Below are 14,421 nucleotides of genomic sequence, written 5' to 3' on the forward strand. Positions count from 1 at the left end.
AAGGAGCAACCCACCACATGGTAATGTTTAAGTCGCTTAAGACACACAACATTACATTTGGACATTCCATGTGCAATTGCTAATACTTCCTGTGAATGGCGTTACTTGTACAGGCTGTACTTTTAAGCAATTTCTAGACTGTAAACCGCTAAACTTTGATGGCACCGGGGGTGCAGTGGCGTATGTTCGATGGACGGAAAAGACCGACTCAGTGTTACAAATGAGAAAATGCGCACCAGAACAGCAAGTTACCTACATTTCTGGATTGTTCATTGATGGAGCACTTTCATGGTGGAATCTCCAGGTCCAAACTTTGGGAGAGGCTGCAGCATACGCTTTGACTTGGACCAAGCTGAAGGGGCTCATGCGTAAAAAGTATTGCTCCACGGCCGCGATTCAGAAGCTGGAAACTGAATTTTGGAATCTTAAGATGGACGACCCAAAGATCGCCGAGTATGTTCAAAGGTTTCATGATCTGTCTCACGTGGTACCATACATGGTTACGCCTGAATTCAAACGCGTGGAGCGTTTCATCTGGGGGTTAGCACCGCAGATTATGAGCATGGTAACATCTTCAAAGCCTGCAACAATTACTAAAGCTATCGATCTGAGCATATCACTGACTGAGGAGGCTATCAGGCTAAACAAGTTTTCAAATTCCGACCAGAAAAAGAAAGAAACTCATGTTGAATCCTCGGGAGAGAACAAACGGAAGTTCTCCAACTTTAAGAAAGGTACCAGCAGCTCAAACAAGAAAGATGAGACGAGCGCACCGGCCAAGGCCAAAGGAAAGGGGTATATGGGCACCTTGCCGAAGTGTAACGTGTGTCAGTTGCATCAGGAGGGACGATGCAGATCCGGAAAATGTGAATCTTGTGGAAAAGTTGGCCACTCAAAAGAAACATGCTAGGTCGGTACTGGTCGTGGCGGTCAAAGGGGTTTTGGTAACAACAACCGTGGGGGTAATGGGAATGGAAACCGCCTACAAGGAGGGAATGGCGGAAATGGCAATCGAGGAAATTTTGGAAACCAAGCTGGAGGAGGGAATCGCAACCAAAACAATGCTCAAGGTGGTAATGGGAATGGTCGAGGACCAGGGTGTTTCAATTGTGGAGACATGCACTTTAAGCGGGAGTGCCCAAAACTCAATCAAGCGCAAGGAAGAGTTTTTAATATCGGTGCGAGGGAAGCACGCCAATATCCAAATGTCATTACTGGTACATTCCCTATTAATCAACGCTTTGCATATGTGCTATTTGATACTGGTGCCGACTATAGTTTTGTATCGCTAGAATTTAAGAAAATGCTTGGGTTAACTGCTAGTAAGTTAGACATTTCGTACTCAATTGAACTGGCTAATGGAAAGCTAGTTGAAACAAATGAAGTCATCAGAGGATGTGTAATAGAGCTGGGAGAACACGAGTTTACACTGATCTACTGCCAGTCGAGTTGGGAAGCTTCGATGTGGTAGTAGGGATGGATTGGTTATCAGGTAACAGAGCCGAGATTGTATGTCACGAGAAGACCATTCGCATCCCAATGGTGGATGGAGAGACGATTGTGGTACACGGGGAGAAGCGCGATACGCCCTTAAGGATCATTAGTTGCTTGAAGGCTCGAAAATGTTTGAAGAAGGAATGTGTTGCCCTCTTGGCACACATCGTTGATAAAGAAGCCGCTGAGCCAAAACTAGAAGACATTCTAGTCGTGAAGGAATATCCTGAAGTCTTTCCAAAAGACTTGCCAGGATTGCCGCCACAAAGGTAAGTCGAGTTTCATATTGACTTAGTTCCAGGCGCCGCGCCTGTAGCTAAGGCACCTTATCGACTTGCACCTTCAGAGATGCAAGAGCTGTTAACACAACTTCAGGAGCTACTGGATAAAGGATTTATCAGACCAAGCTTCTCGCCTTAGGGAGCTCCAGTTTTGTTCGTTAAGAAGAAAGATGGTAGTTTTCGCATGTGTATTGACTACCGGGAGCTGAATAAGTTGACAATCAAGAACAAATATCCTTTACCAAGGATTGATGATCTATTCGATCAATTACAAGGTTCAAGTTTTTACTCAAAGATCGATCTACGATCAGGTTACCACCAGTTAAGGATACAAGAGGAAAGTGTTCCAAAGATGGCCTTTAGGACTCGATATGGACATTACGAGTTCCTGGTTATGCTGTTTGGGTTGACAAACGCGCCAGCCGTGTTTATGGATTTGATGAACAGAGTTTGTAAGTCGTACCTCGATAAGTTTGTGATTGTGTTCATTGTTGACATTTTGATCTAACCAAAGACGAAAGAAGAACATGAGCAACACTTAAGAGCTATTCTAGAACTGCTTAAGAAAGAGAAGTTGTACGCGAAGTTCTCGAAGTGCGAGTTCTGGTTACGCGAAGTCCAGTTTCTTGGTCATGTAGTTAATGGAAATGGAATTCATGTGGATCCCACAAAGATCGAGGCAATCAAGAACTGGGAGACTCCAAAGACGCCAACCGAGATTCGACAGTTTCTAGGTTTGGCTGGTTATTATCGCAGGTTCATTGAGGATTTCTTGAAAATCGCTCAACCTTTGACCTCCCTTACACAGAAAGACAAGGAGTTTGATTGGGGAGACAAACAAGAAGAAGCATTTCAGTTGTTGAAGAACAAGCTTTGTGACGCACCGATCTTATCGCTACCCGAAGGCACGGACGACTTTGTGGTATATTGCGACGCCTCGCGTCAAGGCTTAGGTTGCGTGCTGATGCAATGACAAAAGGTTATAGCATATGCTTCTCGCCAGTTGAAGGTCCACGAGAAAAATTACACCACACATGATTTGGAATTGGGCGCGGTGGTATTTGCTTTGAAGATTTGGCGACATTACTTATATGGCACGCGATGCATAATCTATACTGATCACAAGAGCCTGCAGCATATATTTGACCAGAAAGTGCTTAACATGAGACAGAGACGCTGGGTTGAACTACTGAATGATTATGATTGCGAGATTAAGTATCACCCAGGGAAGGTGAATGTGGTCGTCGATGCCCTAAGTCGGAAGGAAAGGATCAAGCCCATAAGGGTTAGAGCTTTGGAAATGATTATACAAACGGACCTCTCAATGCGCATTCGTGCCGCGCAACGAGAAGCTCTTAAAGAAAGGAACCTTGAGAATGAATATCTCCATGGGATGGAGAAGCAGTTGGTACCAAACGGGGAAGGAACGTTGTGCTTCATGAAACAAATTTGGGTTCCCTTGTTTGGTGGTTTGAGAAACGTTATTTTTGATGAGGCTCACAAATCTCGGTACTCGATCCATCCAGGAGCGGATAAAATGTACCAAGATCTAAAGGTTTTTTATTGATGGCCAAGAATGAAAAGCGATGTTGCGGTATATGTTGGCAAATGTTTAACTTGCGCCAAGGTAAAGGTTGAATACCAGAAGCCTTCAGGTCTCTTGCAACAACCTAAAATACCCCAATGGAAATGGGAACAAATTTCGATGGACTTTATAACGAAATTGCCAAGGACGCCCAAGGGCCATGATACGATTTGGGTAATTGTAGACCGTTTAACGAAATCTGCACACTTTCTGCCAATCAAGGAAAAAGACAACACGAGTAAGCTTGCTGAACTATACCTGAGAGAGATTGTTGCACGACATGGAGTGCCTCTCTCAATTATCTCTGATAGAGATGGAAGATTCGTGTCAAGGATTTGGCAATCCTTTCAAGAAGCTTTTTGTTCTCAGTTGAATCTGAGTACTGCATTTCACCCGCAAACAGACGGACAAAGCGAATGAACGATTCAAACGTTGGAAGACATGTTGCAAGTTTGCGTAATGGATTTAGGTGGAAGTTGGGACACTCACCTACCATTGGTTGAATTTCCATACAATAACAGTTATCATGCAAGCATTCAGGCCGCACCGTTCGAAGCTCTCTATGGACGCAAGTGTCGATCACCGTTATGCTGGGATGACGCGGGTGATAGACAGCTTGTTGGCCCGAAATTGGTCCAGGAAACGACTGACAAGATTTTCCAGATCCGAGAGCACATTAAAGCGGCTCGTGATCGTCAAAAGAGTTATGCGGACCGAAGAAGGAAACCTCTGGAATTTGAGGTGGGAGATATGGTTTTATTGAAGTTTTCACCCTGGAAGGGTGTGGCACGCTTTGGGAAGCGTGGGAAGTTGAACCCCAGATACATTGGTCCATACAAAATCCTGAAAAGGATTGGTCTAGTAGCATACAAGTTGGATTTACCTGCTGAACTTAATGGCATTCATGATACATTTCATGTATCCAATCTAAAAAAGAGTCCAACACAAGAGACAGTGGTCATTCCTGCCGACGAAGTTCATATTGACGACACACTCCACTTTACTGAAGAACCCGTTGAGGTTACTGATTGGAAGATTATCAAAACACGCCGGAGTAGTGTCAAACTCGTCAAGGTTCGATGGAATGCACGACATGTGTGACACCCCGTGGAAACGCTTTCACTTACGCTAGCTTGACAGTGGCTGCCTTAACTTTCGGGACGAAAGTTCTTAAAACTTGGGGATAATGTGACACTTCGGATTTTCCCGGATAACCTTTCGATGTAACGTTTCGTGTACGTATTTTATTAAATGAAAACAATGAATTATCTGTTATATCATGTTATGTGTACGTATATATATATATATATATATGTAGGCGTGTATGTATATAAGTGAGATGAGCCGGAACCTTGAATACACTCGAGACCCGACTCGAGACCGCTTAGTCTCGAGTGAGCAGTGAATTGGGCCGGTTTGGACCTTGCAACACTCCTTAGCCCACCCTCTTATAACCGACACACACACACACACACCCTAACCCACTTGTGACACTATATAAACCAACCCTCCCATCCCTTAACCATTTTTACAACACTCCTCTCACAACACTCTCATACTCTCCTCTCATCTCTCTCACTAAAAACCCTAAGAATTCTAGCAACCAAGATCACTTCCTCACCATCTCATCTCTCTCGGGTCCAACCATAGCATCAAGGCTCGCGGATTCAAGCTCAAGGTCATCTTTCGGAGCTTAGTTTATCGAATTCTTGGACCACTACTTCCAACCGGTTAGCATGAATATTTCTACAAGTTGTTTTGCTTTGCTTGTTACTAAATGATGCTTGTAGCCTCTTGTTATGTTATCCGATTGATGCATTTAGGACCTAAAGATCATAATCATGTATGTGTTGTTTGCTATGATTATCCGGTTAGATATGGGAGTTTGATTTAAATCGTTGCTAGTTGTAAGGATTTAATTAAAGGATTTATGCATGATTTAAGGTTGAATGTTCATGAATTGTGCGTTATCCGGCTGGTTATATTTTCGTTGGTTAAATAGTTTTGTTATTCGGTTGTTGATAAGGGTTGGTTAGATGGTTTTGTGCATGGTTTTGGGTTATAAAGGATGATTGTGGTGATGAATATTGTTTGATTATTGTTCGTGTAAATGATGAACAGTTTGAAGATGGTTTGTATATTCAAAAATATGTGTGTTTGATCCATTTTAGACAAGGGTTAGACAAGAAAACATGTTTTAGTGGCATAGTACAATCTGATTTCATGAAATTGCAATTCTATTGGCCAGTACTGTTTGCAGGTTCTAGAAGGATTTCTGTGCACGTAATCGCGGTTGCGAGTCGGAACCTTTGGTTGCGACTCGAGACCACAGCAGGATTTGTCGAGACCTCCCGGTTGCGAGTCGTAATCAACGCGTATCGAATCCGGTTGCGAGTCGTAACCACTGCTACTGAGTCGGAACTGCTGGTTGCGAGTCGTAACCTCTGGTTGCGACTCGTAATCAAAACGTGACGGACCGAGACCTCAGTTGCGAGTCGCAACCTCGGTTGCGAGTCACTCTTGTCTCGACTGGACTGTTTTAGGGTCATTGGGCTTTTGACTGTTGGGCTTACTGTTGACTGGACTGCATGTTTGTCACTGTTGGTTATATGTTAGGGCTGACCCAATGACCCAACTGTTTGTTTGTTCGTATGTTATACGTGTTTGCTATATGTATTTGCCATACGTGTTCACTATGTGTTACTAGTACCCGACTTGACCCATATTTGGTAACCATGTTAGGACGTGGTGACCAACATACTTGACCGGGTAAAAATATCTACCGAGCAACCCAAGGTGAGTTCACAACTTAAAAGCATGCGTCCCGGTGGTTTGGGACACGAGACTAAAGCAACCCTATCCCCTTGTAAAGGGGATACCATTTATATTCCTTCCCTAGTTATTGGGAACAAACTTACTTTTCCCTTCCCTTGTCATTGGGAAGCCTTTTAGTTAATTACTGTTTATACGGAATGCAACCAACGGCACTAAACGCAACTCTATCACTCAAGTCCCTACTACATAATACCGATTAGTCGCCGGGGCCAGGCGAACGGGTTATTAGTTGATAGCGCTATTTAGGTTTTACCAGCCTCACATCGTGCCATGGTATGGGATCGGTCGTTAACTAATGTACTCAGGCATCAGTCAATGATGATAGAACATTGACATCGGGGCATCCTGCGGAAACGCAAACGGTTACCTAGTGTTCGGTATTGGAAAAACAGTTTAGTCGCTAACTTTTGGGGTAGCTCCCCATGGCATGTATAAACGGATAAATTAACTGGTGAAACGAGTTTTTGGTAATTAAAACTGGACAACTAGTGAACTCACTCAGCATTATTGTTGACTCCCTTACTGCATGCTTTGCAGGTGGCCAGTGACTGGAGCAGCTACTTGGGATGTGTAGTGGTCGTCTGCCCGTGTGTTGGGCATTTATCATGACTTACCTTATGAACGTTGTTTAAAACTGTTATTTATGCTTCCGCTACTTATTACTGTTTGAACTTGAAACCTTAAACTCTGAACTTGATATTTGCTAATCTCATGGTTAGTAAGTATTACTTTTTATTATCAACTTAATTAGTCAGTATAATTGGTGGCTGGATCCTGGTCAGTCACGCCCTCGAAGCGGGAGTTATCCGCAGGTGGATTTTGGGGGTGTGACAGATTGGTATCAGAGCCATTGGTTATAGTGAACTTGGTTTTAAAAAAAAAAAGGGAAAAAAATCTTTTTGAGAAAAACCAGACTATAACCCGTGACTCGTGACGACACTACACTCCAAGTGCAAGGCTCGACTTATCTGACCTCATAGCTCGGACCCATATTTACTTGCTTAATTGCCTTATGCTTTCTGCTTTACTATACGTACTAGTTTGCCTGATTAGATAGATACGCCTCCCCTCCTCTATCTTATTCTCGCTATGTTACGACACCACACTCATACTATGTTTTCTGGTTATGAAGACAATGAGTGGACGCGGACGAGGAAACGTCAACATGACACAGGCTCAGTTCACTAACCTGCTCAACACAGTGGCTGCAGCTTTCGCAGCTCACCCTATAGGTAAGCTCGTTGTTTTAGGATGTTTAGATCCTACCGCCACATCGTCTTTTCGCCTCTAAACCTATTTCGCTTCACTCCTCACAACAGGTCAGCCTGCGCCTGTGCAACCCCGTGTCTGTACCTTCAAGACCTTCATGGATTGCAAGCCTCTTCCGTTCAGTGGCACTGAGGGTGCCATAGGTCTCCTGCACTGGATCGAGAAGGTCGAAGCTGTCTTCGCTGTCTGCGAGTGTCCCCCTGCTAATTGGGTGAAGTTTGCTACTGGTACTCTTGAGGGAAGCGCGCTTTCATGGTGGAAGGCGCAAATTCAAATGCTTGGTTTGGAGACTGCTAACGCTACTGCGTGGGAGGATTTCAAGGATATGATCAAGGAAGAGTACTGTCACAGGGATGACATCCACAAACTCGAGGACGAGTACTATGAACTCAAGATGGTTGGGTCAGAGATTGAGACCTACACCAAGCTGTCCAACGACTATGCTGCTCTTTGTCAGAACATGTCCCGACCCATGTACCGAAGGATCGAATTGTACATCAAGGGTTTAGTCCCGGAAATCAGGAGCCATGTAACCTCAGCTAACCTCACTGCCATACAGCCTGTGGTCCGTCTTGCCCACAAACTCACTAACCAGGCTGTGGAAGAGGGCAGGTTGCCCAAAAGGATCAGTGCTGCGGAAGGAACTTCTAGTGATGGTAAACGAAAGTGGGATGGAAATCAGGGCAAGGATGCTAACTCTACTCAGGCCCCAGCCCAGCAAAGGAAAACTGACAACAACAAAGGCACTCAGCAACAGGGTGGCTACCGGGGAAGCTACCCTAAGTGCAACAGGCACCACAATGGGGCATGTAACAAGGGCCAGTGTCAGCGGTGCCACAAGATGGGGCACGAAGCCAAGGATTGCAGAAGTCAGTTCCCAGCAAGGCAGAATCAGCAACAACCTCAACAGCAGCAGGGAAACAACCGAGCATGTTTTAAATGCGGGGCAACAGGGCACATGCGAAAGGATTGCCCTGAACTGAATCAGAACCGCAACAACAATCAGGGAGCTGGGAACAATGAGCAAAACAACAATGTTGGGAATGCAAGGGGAAGAGCCTTCGTGATTGGAGCTGGAGAAGCAAGGAACGACCCCAACGTCGTGGCGGGTAAGTTCCTACTTGATGATCGTTATGTTTCTGTGTTATTTGATTCCGGTGCCGATGCCAGTTATGTATCCCTTCGCATTAGTAAGAAACTTAAACACCTGCCTGCACTACTAAGTACTAAGCACATCGTCGAGATAGCTAATGGTAAGAACATCGAGGCCACGCACATGATCCACGACTGCACACTAGAGTTGTCTGGCCACACGTTTAGTATCGATCTTTTCCCCGTCAAACTTGGAAGCTTCGACGTCGTCATTGGTATGGATTGGTTATCCAAACATCGCGCTGAGATCCTCTGTCAAGAGAAGGCAGTTCGTATACCTCGCCGTTCTGGTCAACCCCTCATCGTCAAAGGCAACAAAGGTGGAGAAGTCACAGGCATTATCTCGCTTTTAAAAGCCCAGAAGTGTTTGCAGAAAGGGCACACCGCTATCCTAGCACTCGTCACCAACACCCACGAAAAGGAAAAGAGGATTGAAGATTTTCCTGTAGTACGTGATTATCCCGAGGTATTCCCTGAGGAATTACCTGGACTCCCTCCCCACCGTCAGGTCGAATTTCAAATCGAGCTAGCTCCTAGAGCAGCACCCATAGCTCGTGCACCGTACCGTTTAGCCCCTGCAGAACTGAAGGAACTCTCTACGCAATTACAGGAACTATTGGATAAAGGATTTATCCGTCCTAGTTCATCACCCTGGGGAGCCCCAGTACTCTTTGTCAAGAAGAAGGATGGCACATTCCGAATGTGCATCGACTATCGTGAGCTGAACAAGGTTACCATCAAGAATCGTTACCCTCTCCCGCGCATCGACGATCTGTTCGATCAGCTGCAAGGATCGAGCTACTATTCTAAGATTGACCTGCGATCAGGCTATCATCAGCTGAGAGTTCGTAATGAAGACATCTCTAAGACTGCATTCAGGACTCGTTATGGTCATTACGAGTTCCTCGTTATGCCTTTTGGAATGACCAACGCACCGGCAGTGTTCATGGATCTTATGAACCGCGTATGTAAGCCTTACCTCGATAAATTCGTGATTGTGTTTATCGACGACATCCTGATTTATTCGAAAAGTCAAGAGGAGCATGAACAACACCTACGCCTTATTCTGGAACTCCTTCGCAACGAGCAGCTGTACGCCAAATTCTCTAAATGTGACTTCTGGCTTCGAGAGGTCCATTTCCTCGGCCATGTAGTTAATAAGAACGGAATTCATGTTGACCCAGCCAAGATCGAATCGATAAAGAACTGGCCTACACCTAAGACTCCCACTGAAGTTCGCCAATTCTTGGGATTGGCAGGTTACTACCGCAGATTCATTCAGGGATTCTCAAAGATTGCCCAACCCCTCACGACTCTTACTCAGAAAGGCATCGCCTACAAGTGGAATGAAGCACAGGAATCTGCTTTTCAGAGGCTTAAGGATAACCTCTGTAGCGCCCCTATTCTCTCGTTGCCTGAAGGCACTGACGACTTCGTAGTTTACTGCGATGCGTCTATCCATGGGCTCGGTTGCGTGTTAATGCAACGCGAGAAAGTTATTGCCTACGCCTCACGACAACTCAAGACGCATGAAAGAAACTACACTACGCACGACTTGGAACTGGGAGCAGTGGTTTTTGCTCTTAAGATATGGAGACATTACCTGTACGGTACCAAGTGCACTATTTACACCGATCACAGGAGTCTCGAGCATATCTTTAGGCAAAAGGAATTAAACATGCGGCAACGTCGATGGGTCGAACTCTTGAATGACTACGAATGCGCCATCAAATACCATCCGGGCAAGGCCAATGTCGTGGCAGACGCCCTCAGCCGAAAGGACACCGTACCAAAGCGCGTGCGAGCATTGCAACTTACCATCCAGTCTAACCTCCCTACCCAGATCCGAAATGCTCAAGTCGAAGCATTGAAGCCGGAAAACATCAGGGCTGAGTCCCTGCGAGGATCGAGACAGCAACTAGAACAGAAAGAAGATGGTGCTTACTATGTAACAGGGCGCATTTGGGTTCCACTCTATGGAGATTTACGTGAACTCGTGATGGATGAAGCCCACAAGTCCCGCTACTCAGTACATCCTGGTTCGGACAAGATGTACCACGACTTGAAGACTACGTATTGGTGGCCTGGTATGAAGGCCCACATAGCAGCATACGTCAGCAAATGTTTGACTTGCGCAAGAGTCAAGACGGAATACCAGAAGCCAGCAGGTCTACTCCAACAACCAGAAATCCCGAAATGGAAATGGGAGCAGATTTCCATGGATTTTGTTACAGGGCTACCTAGGTCTCAACGCGGAAATGATGCTATTTGGGTAATAGTAGATCGATTGACCAAGTCCGCGCACTTTCTGGCTATTAAGGAAACAGACAAGTTTTCTACCTTGGCGGAGATTTACTTAAAGGAAGTAGTTTCGAGGCACGGAGTGCCAACCTCAATTATTTCCGACCGCGACGCTCGTTTTACTTCGGAATTGTGGCAAGCTATGCACAAATCCTTTGGCTCACGCTTGGACATGAGCACCGCATATCACCCGCAAACGGATGGACAGTCCGAACGCACCATCCAAACTCTAGAAGACATGCTTAGAGCGTGTGTGATCGATTTTGGCAAGAACTGGGAGAAGCATCTACCGCTAGTAGAGTTCTCCTACAACAACAGTTACCACACTAGTATTCAGGCAGCACCTTTTGAGGCATTGTACGGTCGTAAATGCCGGTCACCTCTTTGCTGGGCGGAAATCGGTGATAGTCAAATCACGGGCCCAGAGATGGTGGTAGATACAACGGAAAAGATTGCCCAGATCAGACAACGCATGGCGGCAGCTCGTGACCGTCAGAAGAGCTACGCTGATAAGCGTAGGAAACCATTGGAATTCCAGGTCGGTGACCGGGTTCTACTTAAAGTCTCACCCTGGAAGGGTGTGGTTCGCTTTGGTAAACGGGGCAAGCTTAATCCGCGTTATATCGGACCATTTGAAATTACCGAGAAGATCGGTAAGGTTGCTTATAGATTGAACCTGCCTGAAGAACTGAGTGCGGTACACAACGTTTTCCACGTATCTAACCTGAAGAAGTGTTTGTCGGATGAAACGCTTGTGATTCCTTTCAAGGAACTAACTATTGATGAACAGCTACACTTTACTGAGGAACCAATCGAGATCACGGATCGAGTGATCAAAACCCTCAAACGTAGCCAGATACCTCTCGTACGAGTCCGTTGGAACTCGCGACGTGGCCCAGAGTATACCTGGGAGCGGGAAGACCAGATGAAGCACAAGTATCCCCAGTTGTTCCCTAACGAAAACCCTAGCACTGAAGCTACAACCGAATTTCGGGACGAAATTCCAAACTAACGGGGGGATGATGTGACACCCCGTGGAAACGCTTTCACTTACGCTAGCTTGACAGTGGCTGCCTTAACTTTCGGGACGAAAGTTCTTAAAACTTGTTGATAATGTGACACTTCGGATTTTCCCGGATAACCTTTCGATGTAACGTTTCGTGTACGTATTTTATTAAATGAAAACGATGAATTATCTGTTATATCGTGTTATGTGTACGTATATATATATATATATATATATGTAGGCGTGTATGTATATAAGTGAGATGAGCCGGAACCTTGAATACACTCGAGACCCGACTCGAGACCGCTTAGTCTCGAGTGAGCAGTGAATTGGGCCGGTTTGGACCTTGCAACACTCCTTAGCCCACCCTCTTATAACCGACACACACACACACACCCTAACCCACTTGTGACACTATATAAACCAACCCTCCCATCCCTTAACCATTTTTACAACACTCCTCTCACAACACTCTCATACTCTCCTCTCATCTCTCTCACTAAAAACCCTAAGAATTCTAGCAACCAAGATCACTTCCTCACCATCTCATCTCTCTCGGGTCCAACCATAGCATCAAGGCTCGCGGATTCAAGCTCAAGGTCATCTTTCGGAGCTTAGTTTATCGAATTCTTGGACCACTACTTCCAACCGGTTAGCATGAATATTTCTACAAGTTGTTTTGCTTTGCTTGTTACTAAATGATGCTTGTAGCCTCTTGTTATGTTATCCGATTGATGCATTTAGGACCTAAAGATCATAATCATGTATGTGTTGTTTGCTATGATTATCCGGTTAGATATGGGAGTTTGATTTAAATCGTTGCTAGTTGTAAGGATTTAATTAAAGGATTTATGCATGATTTAAGGTTGAATGTTCATGAATTGTGCGTTATCCGGCTGGTTATATTTTCGTTGGTTAAATAGTTTTGTTATTCGGTTGTTGATAAGGGTTGGTTAGATGGTTTTGTGCATGGTTTTGGGTTATAAAGGATGATTGTGGTGATGAATATTGTTTGATTATTGTTCGTGTAAATGATGAACAGTTTGAAGATGGTTTGTATATTCAAAAATATGTGTGTTTGATCCATTTTAGACAAGGGTTAGACAAGAAAACATGTTTTAGTGGCATAGTACAATCTGATTTCATGAAATTGCAATTCTATTGGCCAGTACTGTTTGCAGGTTCTAGAAGGATTTCTGTGCACGTAATCGCGGTTGCGAGTCGGAACCTTTGGTTGCGACTCGAGACCACAGCAGGATTTGTCGAGACCTCCCGGTTGCGAGTCGTAATCAACGCGTATCGAATCCGGTTGCGAGTCGTAACCACTGCTACTGAGTCGGAACTGCTGGTTGCGAGTCGTAACCTCTGGTTGCGACTCGTAATCAAAACGTGACGGACCGAGACCTCAGTTGCGAGTCGCAACCTCGGTTGCGAGTCACTCTTGTCTCGACTGGACTGTTTTAGGGTCATTGGGCTTTTGACTGTTGGGCTTACTGTTGACTGGACTGCATGTTTGTCACTGTTGGTTATATGTTAGGGCTGACCCAATGACCCAACTGTTTGTTTGTTCGTATGTTATACGTGTTTGCTATATGTATTTGCCATACGTGTTCACTATGTGTTACTAGTACCCGACTTGACCCATATTTGGTAACCATGTTAGGACGTGGTGACCAACATACTTGACCGGGTAAAAATATCTACCGAGCAACCCAAGGTGAGTTCACAACTTAAAAGCATGTGTCCCGGTGGTTTGGGACACGAGACTAAAGCAACCCTATCCCCTTGTAAAGGGGATACCATTTATATTCCTTCCCTAGTTATTGGGAACAAACTTACTTTTCCCTTCCCTTGTCATTGGGAAGCCTTTTAGTTAATTACTGTTTATACGGAATGCAACCAACGGCACTAAACGCAACTCTATCACTCAAGTCCCTACTACATAATACCGATTAGTCGCCGGGGCCAGGCGAACGGGTTATTAGTTGATAGCGCTATTTAGGTTTTACCAGCCTCACACCGTGCCATGGTATGGGATCGGTCGTGAACTAATGTACTCAGGCATCAGTCAATGATGATAGAACATTGACATCGGGGCATCCTGCGGAAACGCAAACGGTTACCTAGTGTTCGGTATTGGAAAAACAGTTTAGTCGCTAACTTTTGGGGTAGCTCCCCATGGCATGTATAAACGGATAAATTAACTGGTGAAACGAGTTTTTGGTAATTAAAACTGGACAACTAGTGAACTCACTCAGCATTATTGTTGACTCCCTTACTGCATGCTTTGCAGGTGGCCAGTGACTGGAGCAGCTACTTGGGATGTGTAGTGGTCGTCTGCCCGTGTGTTGGGCATTTATCATGACTTACCTTATGAACGTTGTTTAAAACTGTTATTTATGCTTCCGCTACTTATTACTGTTTGAACTTGAAACCTTAAACTCTGAACTTGATATTTGCTAATCTCATGGTTAGTAAGTATTACTTTTTATTATCAA

This window comes from Helianthus annuus, chromosome 11 (assembly GCF_002127325.2).
Source record: "Helianthus annuus cultivar XRQ/B chromosome 11, HanXRQr2.0-SUNRISE, whole genome shotgun sequence".
Taxonomy (NCBI): Eukaryota; Viridiplantae; Streptophyta; class Magnoliopsida; order Asterales; family Asteraceae; genus Helianthus; species Helianthus annuus.